Here is a 13,834-nt window from a genome sequence, read left to right as displayed (position 1 = left end):
AGTGCTGTCCTGGGCCCGAATTTGCCTGTGGTTTTTCAACCTGTTGGTACGTGAAAAATCGGTGGCCGAATGGAGGAATCCGGGGCCCTAATAATTTATCAGCAGAAAATATAACAGAAACGTATTTTTGGGCTGAGATTTGTTCCAATTTTATGAGGGATACTTTTACTATAAATATGGACCTTGTATTAGAGTAAACCTTGAGAGATAGAGGGGGCTGAAACAAGGGTTTAGAAGTCAACAAAAAAAACTAGGGTTTGTATAGAGTTTGCTCTTGGCAACAAACACTAGGGTTGGGGTTGATTCACCTTGGGAAACACTATTAGGATTGAGTCTCTTGTTCACGGGAAGATATTGGGACTTTGGGTAGAATTAGGTGGGAGACCTATTCTTGTAACTCATTGATATCTCTTTTGTAAAGTTACTCATCATTATAGTTGAACGGAGGGCTGCTCTCTCCCCCATACTAGGTTAGTAATGGACCGAACTGGGTAAACAAATTTCGTGTGTTCTTTATTTCTATCTCTCGTTGTTTTCTAATTTTGCTTGTGTCTATAACTGTCATACACTTTGATATTGGTTGTGTAACGCCCTCCTTTTTATTTAATTATTTTACTTAGTTTTAGAATATATTTATGTATTTATATGATTTATATGAGGGATATATGATTTATTGAGATTAAATGTCTTTTTATAATTTAGTTAATATATTTTGTTGAGTGATATTTTGTTATGTTATATGTTGATATTTACTAGCATAATATATATGTTATTTGGTGTAGAAATATATTTGTTATTTTATGTGGAAATATATATGTTAATTGGTGTATTAATATTATCAAGTGGGAGAGATATATATTTAGTAGAGAAATATTATTCATTAGAATATGAGGATTATTAGTGTGAGTGGAATTGGGGGTTAGAATAGAAAGAAGAATAAGTTGTTGGGCCTAAATAGATTTGGGAAGAATATTTTAGTATTATAAATAGAGAAGCTTAGGTTAGAAAGAGTTTACCGGAAACCGCTTTTTGGAAAAGAAGAGAACAAGAAAGAAGAGAAGAGGAGAGAAAAGTCAAGAGAAGAGGAGAAGACCTTAGGAAAGAAAAACGCTGCCGCTGATTCAGGAATTAATCTAAGGTGAGGGTGAGACTATCTTGCATTAATATTAAGTTGTTAAATCATTAGATTACATCTAACAAGTTGGGGAGAATTTGTGAGAATTTGAGAATTAGGGTTTTGAGAGAGATTTGATGATTAGATGATGAAAACTTGTTGAGTTGATGTAGAAATTGTGTACAGACCTTAGATAATCCATAGGATGATTATTGGAAGTAGTTTTGAGGTTAGCACCATGAGATTAGGTGAAACTTGAAGAAAATCTGCATTCTGCCCGAATTTTGATATTAAAACTGGTATTGATCGGTGCGGAATTGGTCTTAGGTGTAAACACGAAAGTTGTAGGTATGGATGTTAGCTTTCTAATGTCATTGGTCCCACGTCAATAGGATTTATAGAACTTGAGTTATGGTCAAATTACTGCACATAGGTCACAGTGAACTTTTATGGACTTTCAGCACAACTTTTCCGAATTTAAAATAAAAACTGGTATTGATCGGTACAAAATTGGTCTTAGGCGTAAACATGAAAGTTTTAGATAATTTTGTTAGCTTTCTATTGGCTTTGGTTTGACGTGAAAATGATGTTTGGTCTTTGAGTTATGATGAAAATACTACAGGTAGGTCTTAGCAAAATTGTACGGTGACATCATTCTCTGTTTCATGTTTTTGCGTTTTGTTCATATGTTTCTGTTTTGAATTGATCTTTGTTGTAAACATGAAAGTTGTTGATATTTGTGATACCTTTGCAGTAGCTTTGGTTTGACATGAAAATATGTTGTGGATAATTTATTATGTTTTTACAAAGATACATAGTGAATTATTGTTGATGTTTAAATACGATGTTATATGAAGTTGTTTATGATTGATGAATATGATGTTTTAAGATGTTGTTTATTATCATTTGATATTGTTATATTATGATATGACATGAATTATTTATGTGATCCATATGTTGTCAAGATGCTAAGATGTTAAGATGTTAAGACGTTAAGATGATAAGAGTTGTTAAGTCGTCGAGTCGTTATGAAGTCATCAAGTTGTTAAGATGTTATGTTGTCAAGATGTCAAGATGTTAGGATGTCATAGATGTTCATGAAGTTGTTTAAGTTGTAGAAAGTTGAGTCCATTGGATACTCATATACGTTGGTTGGGGGCTTGATGCCCTGGAATGCCTAGTCATTCACACGATGGGTGAGGGCTTGATGCCCTGGAGCTTTTGCTCACTATGTTGGGGGCTTGATGCCCTGAAGAGCCTATTTACGCTCATATAAGTTGGTTGGGAGCTTGATGCTCTGTATTGGTACCAAATGTATTTGCATATCAAGAGGTTTTTAAGATGATTTAAGACGTGAAGTTGTCGAGTTGTCAAGTTGTTAAGTTGTTAAGATGCTAAGATCATTTGAGATGTTCAGAGTTGCATAGTCGAGTTGAGTCGCATTGTCGAGTTAAGTAAGGTTTGATTATGAAGTTTGATTGTGATTCGATGATTATGATTTAATGATGATGTTTGTTTATGAAGTTGATTATGAACTTGATTATGAAGTTGTTTTCGATAAATGCTATGTTTTGATAATGATACTTATGTGAATTACGTGATGATGCTTATGATTATTATTGATGTTAGATGTTATGTGATTTATGATAAGATGTTATGTGATTATGATAAGGTGCTTATGACTAATATTTGTAGATATGTGATGATATGTATATGATGATATAATATGAAGTATATGACTAATGTAGGAAGAATAATGATACTAGTTAAGGAAGTTTAAGTTGCTAGATATGATTAATGAATTATAGGATGTTTAAGTTGTTGAATGTACTTTATATGATTTATATGCTTTATATTAGAAAAATGATAGTAGTTTACTATGAATATTTATGGGATAATATTAGTTATGAGTGAGCAAAATAAAATTAGTTTATATTATTAGTAGTAGAAGAGAATAAATGGTGGGTGTATATAGTTGAGTGGGCCTAAAACCTATCTAATATGCAACAAATTAATATGCTATAACCACTAGTGTTTGTGTGTGTATATATATATGTATTCAATCACAAGTATCAGTATGACCTAATTGGCTTATAATATTTTTGAAAACTGAAAATATGAACCCACACACATAGAACCTTCTTGCGCCGCCGAAAGGAGAAAACCTAAAACGGAAACACATCAGCCGTACCTTGAGAGAACTGGCAGCAGCTTAGAGAAAAGTCATCGTGAGGGGGAAACAAACTGGCTACTTCATTAGATAGGGTGAGTAGATACACAAACTTTACAAAACATTCATGTTACTGTTTCAAATTGAGTTTATAAGGTTTGATGGATTTGATACTAATATAGTTGATAGTTTTAGCATGAATATTGACTGGGCTGTGAGGGTGAAATTTTGTTAAAAGAGTTAGGTCTCTTAATACCGTAAAATGGAATAATGACTAATACTTGATGTAGTGGTAAGTGAACTTAGAGTATTCAATTAGATGAATTTTAATTTGATTGACAGTTATTGATTATACTAAAGCTTATGGTTTATTTCACTAGTTAATCACTAGTTAATTTTAGTTATTATAATTGTATTCTAGCATGTGATAGAGTCGTTTTAAAATTAAACCTAGACACTTATGAGTTTATAAAAAGAAAATAATAAAAATATAGACAATGTTGTTTAGAGACTTCTCATTTTAATATTTTTATTATCAGGCAAATCTTAGACTGTATTGTGAATAGTAAATAATTTATTTATATTGATTGGTAGTTGTCATATGGGTTCTTTGCCTCTACGCCGACCAAAAAGGAGATGTGAATCTATTACACTGTTTGGAGTCGTTGCACCGTTAAGTTTGTTATATATTGTGAAAGCTTCAATCCAGGTATGGGGTGAGAGAGAAGAGTTCGAGATCATGAGTGTAAATTAATTGGGATGAACGGGAAAGTCGTATTTCCCAAAGTTCATTCGGGGCTCACTGCGACGGTTGTAGCCCTTTGAGAGAATAATTAATTAATGTGCAAATTTAGACGTGGGAGGTTAAAAGAAGAATTAGAAACATTATTAAGGTGTTGCTTGATTTAAACTATGTGAATATGTGGTATTTGAAGTCATGGATAAATTTGTGTGTGCTTATGCTTGATTTGCTGCAACTATTTAGATTGATGACTTATTTAATGATTGATATAGATGTGATGTTATGTATTAGAAGTTGGAATTGTAGTGGTGCCGTATGCCTAGTATAAATAATAGTTTATTTTTTTAAGTGATTTTATAGAGATAATAATTGAAATTATTCTTACTATCTTTGAATGTGTTTGAAATAAGATTTATTCTCCTTATAGATGTGTCTTGGATACCATAGTGCTAAATGTATTATTTTAAGATGTGTAAATGAAATATATTATTTGACTATGTGATATTTGAAGATGTATATGATTTAAAGATGTGAAATTGATGTGTTAATTGATGATGTATAACTGAAGTGTTATTTAATGATGTGTATTTGATAATGATGCTATTTAAAGATGTGTTATATAATGAAGTGCTATTTGGAAGATGTGTGATTTAAATATGTGTTATTTATGATGCCTATGTTGATGCGATGTTTAAGATGTTGATGTTTGTCGTTTGATGTTGTTGACCATTAATGTCATAAAGTTGTGTCGGTCTAAGTTGTGAAGTCGTAAGAAGTTGTCCAAATTATTGGAATCATATAAGTTGTTTAAGAAGTTCAAGATGTCTAAGTTGTAGGAGTTGAGTCCATTGCATACTCATTAAAGTTGGGGGCTTTAGGCCCGGCAGCCTTGTGCTCATTAAAGTTGGGGGCTTTAGGTCCGGCAGCCTTGTGCTCATTAAAGTTGGGGGCTTTAGGCCCGGCAGCCTTGTGCTCAAATACGTTGGGGGCTTTAAGCCCGGCAGCTTTATGCTCACTTGTTGAAGAGCCTAATTACGCTCATATATGTTGTTGAATGGTACCACATGCATTTGCATATCAAGAAGTTTCACGATGATTTAAGTTGTTAAGTTGTTAAGAGTGCATTGTCAAGTTGAGTCGTGTTGTCGAATCAAGTTGTTAAGTTGTGATGTTTTAACGAATTACTTTGTGATGTTTATTAATGTAATTGTGTGAGACGATGAAGGTGATTATTTGCTGATGTTCTTATGAAGATGGTTATTGGTGACTACATGTGTTGTGACTAGTTGGAATTGAATTGTGACATTGTGTTTGTGAAGTTTTTTTTTGGTTCTTAAGTTGTAATGATATTTTCTACTAATATAGATTGAGATGATATAGTATATTCTTCAAGGTTCTGAATATTATGTTTGTGATGTGAAACGACTTTGACTTAAATTGCTTACGTGTTCTTCTCATTTTTTTTATACTATTACATGTTCTCGGAACTCACCCCTTCGTTGTTTGTGTTTGCTGGCTTGGCCCTGCGGTTGCGAAACCGTAGTTATATAGGTTATGAGTCTTGGAGTCAGGTGCATGCCTTTCGTGAGGACTTGTCTTGTGTCGTCGGTTATTTTCGGGAAAAGCACCGCTCTGATAGTGACACGGGAAAAGGGATATGCTTACTTATTTAATTTTGTGCAAGAAAACCATTGTCTATGATGTAAAATGAAATATTTTCAAAAGAAAAAGATTCGATGTTATTATTACTATAATTTTTAATGAAGTGAAATATGAATTATGTTTGTTATGAGTCAATGTGATATCCTAAATTTTGTGGAAGAATTCCTATATCATTAGAGAAGTTTTTATTTGACACTTTCCGCTGCGAATCAAACTCTATTTTTAATTAAATAATAGCAATAATTATTCTTGGGATTTAGGGTGTCACAATTGGTATCAGAGCAGGTCGGTCCAATCCGACTGTGTGTTATGTGTTTGTCATGTGTCTGGTGTGTATCTTGTTAGTTGTTTTACTATTTGTCTGCAATCTTTGAGATGTTATCTTGTTCTACTAAGTTGTTTAAGATCATCAAGAATCCGGCTTATAAGTTAAGCCGAAAGGTGATGAGTTGCTATATGTTTTAGTATTTTCATCAGTGCTAAATTCACTAAGTGAACATTGATGTTCTTTTCTTTGTATTGTTTTGTTTGAAGCTTCTACCTTGTTACTTACTCGTTGCAATGTTTGTGAAGCGAGGTGATAATTATTGTTGCTTATTTGAACGTGCTTTGACTGAGTTTTCTCCATTTTAAGGTTTAATTAAAAGAGTTTATGAGCTGACATGATTAAATTAGGTTTGAAACAAGTTAGATGCAAACTTGGAGTCAAATTGAAGTAAGCTAGTTATATTTACAAAAAATAAATGTATACAGACTTTTCATTTTTCCTAGCCAATGTGTTATGTGTTTTGTAACGTCATGTTTTTAATATTTGGTTTCATACCAAACAGAACTTTGATTTTAAAAGTATTTCTAGACAAGGTTCCCTTTGTTATATGAAATTTATTTTGCTTGTTGTACAAAAAAAAAAAAGAGAATTATGGTTTGGTAAGTATAACTTTTCTGATCATGTTGGAACACAAAAAGAATTTTTTTTTTTTTTTTTGTAGATTTTCTGACATGTTGCTTGACTGACTTGTATGAGTGTAGAATCTCTATATGTTTTACTAGTTAGTGATAGGGTATTCTCCGTGTAAAATAGGTTGTGTATATGCCTTGTTTCTATATAGGCCTTATTTGTTAGACAAATAGTGAGTTTAAGCCTTTTTTTTTTCCTTTCCTTTAAAAAAAAAAGAATAATTTGGTAAGTTAATGAAGATGTGATTGAATATAACTCTTCTTATCCTTTCGGGCATGGATGCCTTGGTTTCTTTGGTAGTCATGGGACTACCCTTCATTTGTAGATCTTCCCTTTTCATTTTAGGATCCTTTTAGTTCTAGCAGTGTTGGGTGATTTTTATGAGAGTGGGAACTCAGGTTGAATGAATTAGTGACAATGAATTATCTATCTTGAATGAAGTGTGTGTATATCTTGTATGTGTAAATTATTTAGTTAGAATAACACAGTTAGTTTAAGTTCTAATAATTTATTTATTTCTCTTGTGATATGAATTTAGTAACTACTTGCTTAGTCATATCTTAGTAAGGGTGACACAAAAAAAAAAAGGGGATGTGGTTTATATGTAGTATTTTAGAAACTCCACATTTAAAGAATCAGTCTTATTAAGAAATATTAAACTTGTGTGCATTAAATTAAATTAGGATTTGAGTCTTGCGAACCCTTGATAAGATATTTAAGTAAGAATTAAATCTATTTTCTCTTGCGCTATGAATTTCGAGGACGAAATTCTTTTAAGGGGGTAGAGTTGTAACACCCCAAATTTTCTATAATATATTTTCTATATATCTAAATATATGATGATGGTATAAATCTCTAGTTATTATTATAAGCAATTTTATCTATACATATATGTTGCTTATGATTGTGACATTGTGTGAATTGATATGAACTGTGTGCATATTTTATTTTAGTTGTTTATTATTTTAATTATTTTAGAAAAATGATAGTAGTTTACTATGAATATTTATGGGATAATATTAGTTATGAGTGAGTAAAATAAAATTAGTTTATATTATTAGTAGTAGAAGAGAATAAATGGTGGGTGTATATAGTTGAGTGGGCCTAAAACCTATCTAATATGCAACAAATTAATATGCTATAACCACTAGTGTTTGTGTGTGTATATATATATGTATTCAATCACAAGTATCAGTATGACCTAATTGGCTTATAATATTTTTGAAAACTGAAAATATGAACCCACACACATAGAACCTTCTTGCGCCGCCGAAAGGAGAAAACCTAAAACGGAAACACATCAGCCGTACCTTGAGAGAACTGGCAGCAGCTTAGAGAAAAGTCATCGTGAGGGGGAAACAAACTGGCTACTTCATTAGATAGGGTGAGTAGATACACAAACTTTACAAAACATTCATGTTACTGTTTCAAATTGAGTTTATAAGGTTTGATGGATTTGATACTAATATAGTTGATAGTTTTAGCATGAATATTGACTGGGCTGTGAGGGTGAAATTTTGTTAAAAGAGTTAGGTCTCTTAATACCGTAAAATGGAATAATGACTAATACTTGATGTAGTGGTAAGTGAACTTAGAGTATTCAATTAGATGAATTTTAATTTGATTGACAGTTATTGATTATACTAAAGCTTATGGTTTATTTCACTAGTTAATCACTAGTTAATTTTAGTTATTATAATTGTATTCTAGCATGTGATAGAGTCGTTTTAAAATTAAACCTAGACACTTATGAGTTTATAAAAAGAAAATAATAAAAATATAGACAATGTTGTTTAGAGACTTCTCATTTTAATATTTTTATTATCAGGCAAATCTTAGACTGTATTGTGAATAGTAAATAATTTATTTATATTGATTGGTAGTTGTCATATGGGTTCTTTGCCTCTACGCCGACCAAAAAGGAGATGTGAATCTATTACACTGTTTGGAGTCGTTGCACCGTTAAGTTTGTTATATATTGTGAAAGCTTCAATCCAGGTATGGGGTGAGAGAGAAGAGTTCGAGATCATGAGTGTAAATTAATTGGGATGAACGGGAAAGTCGTATTTCCCAAAGTTCATTCGGGGCTCACTGCGACGGTTGTAGCCCTTTGAGAGAATAATTAATTAATGTGCAAATTTAGACGTGGGAGGTTAAAAGAAGAATTAGAAACATTATTAAGGTGTTGCTTGATTTAAACTATGTGAATATGTGGTATTTGAAGTCATGGATAAATTTGTGTGTGCTTATGCTTGATTTGCTGCAACTATTTAGATTGATGACTTATTTAATGATTGATATAGATGTGATGTTATGTATTAGAAGTTGGAATTGTAGTGGTGCCGTATGCCTAGTATAAATAATAGTTTATTTTTTTAAGTGATTTTATAGAGATAATAATTGAAATTATTCTTACTATCTTTGAATGTGTTTGAAATAAGATTTATTCTCCTTATAGATGTGTCTTGGATACCATAGTGCTAAATGTATTATTTTAAGATGTGTAAATGAAATATATTATTTGACTATGTGATATTTGAAGATGTATATGATTTAAAGATGTGAAATTGATGTGTTAATTGATGATGTATAACTGAAGTGTTATTTAATGATGTGTATTTGATAATGATGCTATTTAAAGATGTGTTATATAATGAAGTGCTATTTGGAAGATGTGTGATTTAAATATGTGTTATTTATGATGCCTATGTTGATGCGATGTTTAAGATGTTGATGTTTGTCGTTTGATGTTGTTGACCATTAATGTCATAAAGTTGTGTCGGTCTAAGTTGTGAAGTCGTAAGAAGTTGTCCAAATTATTGGAATCATATAAGTTGTTTAAGAAGTTCAAGATGTCTAAGTTGTAGGAGTTGAGTCCATTGCATACTCATTAAAGTTGGGGGCTTTAGGCCCGGCAGCCTTGTGCTCATTAAAGTTGGGGGCTTTAGGTCCGGCAGCCTTGTGCTCATTAAAGTTGGGGGCTTTAGGCCCGGCAGCCTTGTGCTCAAATACGTTGGGGGATTTAAGCCCGGCAGCTTTATGCTCACTTGTTGAAGAGCCTAATTACGCTCATATATGTTGTTGAATGGTACCACATGCATTTGCATATCAAGAAGTTTCACGATGATTTAAGTTGTTAAGTTGTTAAGAGTGCATTGTCAAGTTGAGTCGTGTTGTCGAATCAAGTTGTTAAGTTGTGATGTTTTAACGAATTACTTTGTGATGTTTATTAATGTAATTGTGTGAGACGATGAAGGTGATTATTTTCTGATGTTCTTATGAAGATGGTTATTGGTGACTACATGTGTTGTGACTAGTTGGAATTGAATTGTGACATTGTGTTTGTGAAGTTTTTTTTTGGTTCTTAAGTTGTAATGATATTTTCTACTAATATAGATTGAGATGATATAGTATATTCTTCAAGGTTCTGAATATTATGTTTGTGATGTGAAACGACTTTGACTTAAATTGCTTACGTGTTCTTCTCATTTTTTTTATACTATTACATGTTCTCGGAACTCACCCCTTCGTTGTTTGTGTTTGCTGGCTTGGCCCTGCGGTTGCGAAACCGTAGTTATATAGGTTATGAGTCTTGGAGTCAGGTGCATGCCTTTCGTGAGGACTTGTCTTGTGTCGTCGGTTATTTTCGGGAAAAGCACCGCTCTGATAGTGACACGGGAAAAGGGATATGCTTACTTATTTAATTTTGTGCAAGAAAACCATTGTCTATGATGTAAAATGAAATATTTTCAAAAGAAAAAGATTTGATGTTATTATTACTATAATTTTTAATGAAGTGAAATATGAATTATGTTTGTTATGAGTCAATGTGATATCCTAAATTTTGTGGAAGAATTCCTATATCATTAGAGAAGTTTTTATTTGACACTTTCCGCTGCGAATCAAACTCTATTTTTAATTAAATAATAGCAATAATTATTCTTGGGATTTAGGGTGTCACACTTTCTACGGTCTTTAGTACTCTCTTATTATCAAATAATATTTTAAAAGTTCTCGTTAGCTTAGCTCAATTGGTAAGGACAATGCATGAAATATGCAAGGTCTGAGGTTCGAACTCCGGCCACCAAAAAAAATTGAAAAGTAAACTAATAATATATTAAAAATGTTGACTTTTCATATCAAATTAGAAAAATGTTGACTTTTTTTTTCTTTCAAGAAATTGCAAAAATAATTTATACTTCCTCCGTCCTATAACAACTGAGCCGTTTTCAAAAAATATTGTCCTAGATAAATTGACTCATTTCACTTTTTAATACAATATTAACAATTATAACACTAATTAATACTACTTTCATCACTCACAATTCAATATATTCTACTTTGCATTTATGAATAAAGAAGAATGAACCAATAATTGATAAGAGCATTCAAAACTATTTTTCTCTCTCTTTCACTTACACACTTTTTTTTAATAAGTGTGAAATGAGCCAAGGGGTCAGTTAAAATGAGACGGAGGGAGCATAATTATGTTTTTTTCTAATAATTTAAAAATAAAATTATTAAATTAGTTTATTTTCGAACGAAGCCGCTTCTCAAAACCCAGCGGAAGAAACGATGGGGCTACTGTCCTCCGACGAAGCAAAATCTTGTCTCTTCGGACGAAGCAAGAGGAAGTGTGACGAGTTTCTGATGAGAGAAATCGATTCAACGGTTAAGGTTCGATGAAATTGCATTTTAGAGCTCGGGCTGATTTCGAGGGTAAAACTGTCATAATCTAACTATAGGCAGTGGCGGATCTTCTCAAGACTCAAGAGCCCATGGGAGCCATGGCTCCCCCCAGATTTAGTATAAATACTATATTAGGCATTATGTTTCAAGTATTTCGCAAGCGTCGCAGTGGAAAGTGACCGTGTTTTGAAACAACAGGTTGTTGGTTCAACTCCACTCCGTCTAATTATTATTGGTTCAACTCCACTCCGTCTACTCTTTATTCATTCTATCTCCTTTTTCTGCATATATTTTTGTTTATTTTGACAAAAAATCTCCTGCCAGGACTCGAACCATTGCCCTTTAGGTGATAAAAAGCCTTGCAAACCGTTGCACCATATAAGAACCTTTGCTTATTCAATGAAACAAATTATATATATATATATATATATATTACAAAGTTTTGGCTCCCCCAAAATTTTTACTCAAGATCCGCCGCTGACTATAGGTGTATTGGAATTTAATAATTTGTTTCAATTTGCAACTGCTTTTGTTTAGATTTTTAATTATTATCATTGTTTCTGTTGCTGAGTTTATGAACTGATTTTACCATCTGTGCGACTATATCTATAACTCTTTAGTATAGCTTATAAAAACAGATTATAGTGTGAACATGGTAAAGCCAACATTGTTGACTATTGAATGTCATGGCAATTTGTCAAGTGGTAAAGCTAAAGCCACTTTTGTTGACTTTAGGCATGCAAACAAAGTGAAAATTTGGTTTGTCTTTGAAAATTCAAAAATGGTGCCTATCATGCCATAAATATTGAAACAAATTGTCAAGAAAGACAATTGCAAATTGGCTTTGCAAACTTTCAAGTGCTCCAACTTTCTACACAAGTTGGTAGTTGTTGAAAATTCACATGGTGCAAGTTGTTGAAGCAATGAATTTTGCTTCTATAAATAGCCAGGCCATTAAACCATTCTATGCATCCCAAAATCAGTAACAACACAACAACAAGTAAAGCTTGTTTAGAATAGTGAGAGAAAAAATATAGAGAGAAAAAAATAGTTTCTTCTGTGAGGTTTCTCCTAGGTTGTGTTAGTTAGTATTCTCCTATTTATAAGAGAGAGTGGTAATTGTACTCTCCTTGTATTTAGAGAGAGGTCCTGTAATTTCTTCCACATAGTGAAAGTTCTCTACTCTTGCCCCGTGGTTTTTTCCCCTTATTTGTTGAGGGGTTTCCACGTAAATATTGTGTGTTCAGTTCCTCTTTTCTCGTCTCTTATTTTAGCTGCGTGATAATATTTTTGTTACTCTGGCAACTAACAGTGGTATCAGAGCAGCTGGTTCGTAGTTGTTATTCCGTTGTGATAAACTAGTGGTGTGGTAAAGAAAAATCTTAGTATGCTCTGTGGTTGCAGTTTAAACTGATCTTCCACATCAGAAAAGAATTCTTATTATTCCGGTCTAGTTTGAAGAAAAAATGTTTGGTGTAAAAACCATGGCAACAAAATTTGAGATAGAGAAGTTCAACGGGAGAAATTTTTTCTCTGTGGAAATTGAAGATAAGGGCAATTTTAAGAAAAGATAATTGCCTAGACGCAATAGATGGCAGACCTGCAGATATCACTGACGAAAAATGGAAAGAGATGGATGATAATGTCGTTGCCAATTTGTACCTAGCAATGGCAGACTCGGTATTGTCAAGTATTACTAAAAAGAAGACAGCAAAGGAGATTTGGGATACTCTAATAAAATTGTACGAGGTCAAATCACTCCACAACAGAATATTCTTAAAGAGAAGGCTCTACACTCTTCGAATGGGTGAATCCACATCCGTAACGGATCACATCAACACCCTGAATACGCTATTTTCTCAACTCACGGCTTCTAATTTCAGAATAGCGGAAAATGAGCGTGCTGAACTTCTACTTCAGAGTTTACCAGATTCTTATGATCAACTCATCATCAACATTACAAATAATAACATAGCTGACACTCTTCACTTTGATGATGTCGCCGGTGCAATCTTTGAAGAAGAATCCAGGCGCAAGAACAAGGAAGAAAGGTCAGAGAGTTCAAAGCAAGCAGAGGCTTTGACGATGACGAGAGGCAGATCAACGGAACGTGGCCCCAATGGGAGTCAAAATCATGGTAGATCGAAATCTCGAAGAAAGAAGAATATCAAATGCTACGGTTGTGGCATGAAAGGGCACGTAAAGAAGGAGTGTTGGAATATCAAGAAGAATGGAGAGAAGAATTCTGAAGCTTCAACATCTCAAGGATGTGTTGCAAGTACCTCAGATGACGGGGAAATTCTGTATAGCGAAGCAGCAAGCAGTTCTAAAGGCGGAAGACGGCTCAACGATGTCTGGATAATGGATTCAGGTGCAACATGGCACATGACTCCACACCGAGATTGGTTTTACTCTTATGAGCCTATCTCGGAAGGGTCAGTGTACATGGGAAATGACCATGCCTTAGAAATTGCTGGAATCGGTACTATCAGATTAAAG

General features: G+C 33.0%; 2 long non-coding RNA genes across 2 annotated transcripts; both read left to right on the top strand.

Moving 5' to 3' along the window:
• The first annotated feature begins 3,137 nt into the window (after positions 1-3,137).
• LOC146917385 (uncharacterized) lies at positions 3,138-5,823 on the top strand. Its single transcript, XR_015015602.1, has 3 exons — positions 3,138-3,379; positions 3,879-3,993; positions 5,570-5,823. It is a non-coding gene; the product is annotated as an uncharacterized LOC146917385 (long non-coding RNA).
• Positions 5,824-7,743: 1,920 nt separating this feature from the next.
• Positions 7,744-10,474, top strand: LOC146917384 (uncharacterized). The gene is made up of 3 exons (XR_015015603.1): positions 7,744-8,030; positions 8,530-8,644; positions 10,221-10,474. It is a non-coding gene; the product is annotated as an uncharacterized LOC146917384 (long non-coding RNA).
• Positions 10,475-13,834: the final 3,360 nt, after the last annotated feature.

Source organism: Medicago sativa, chromosome 6, assembly GCF_051527215.1.
Source record: "Medicago sativa cultivar Bolivia chromosome 6, Bolivia_mono, whole genome shotgun sequence".
In the NCBI taxonomy this organism is placed as follows: Eukaryota; Viridiplantae; Streptophyta; class Magnoliopsida; order Fabales; family Fabaceae; genus Medicago; species Medicago sativa.
Note: the sequence above shows the minus strand (reverse complement) of the source record. Positions and strands in the feature narration are given on the sequence as shown.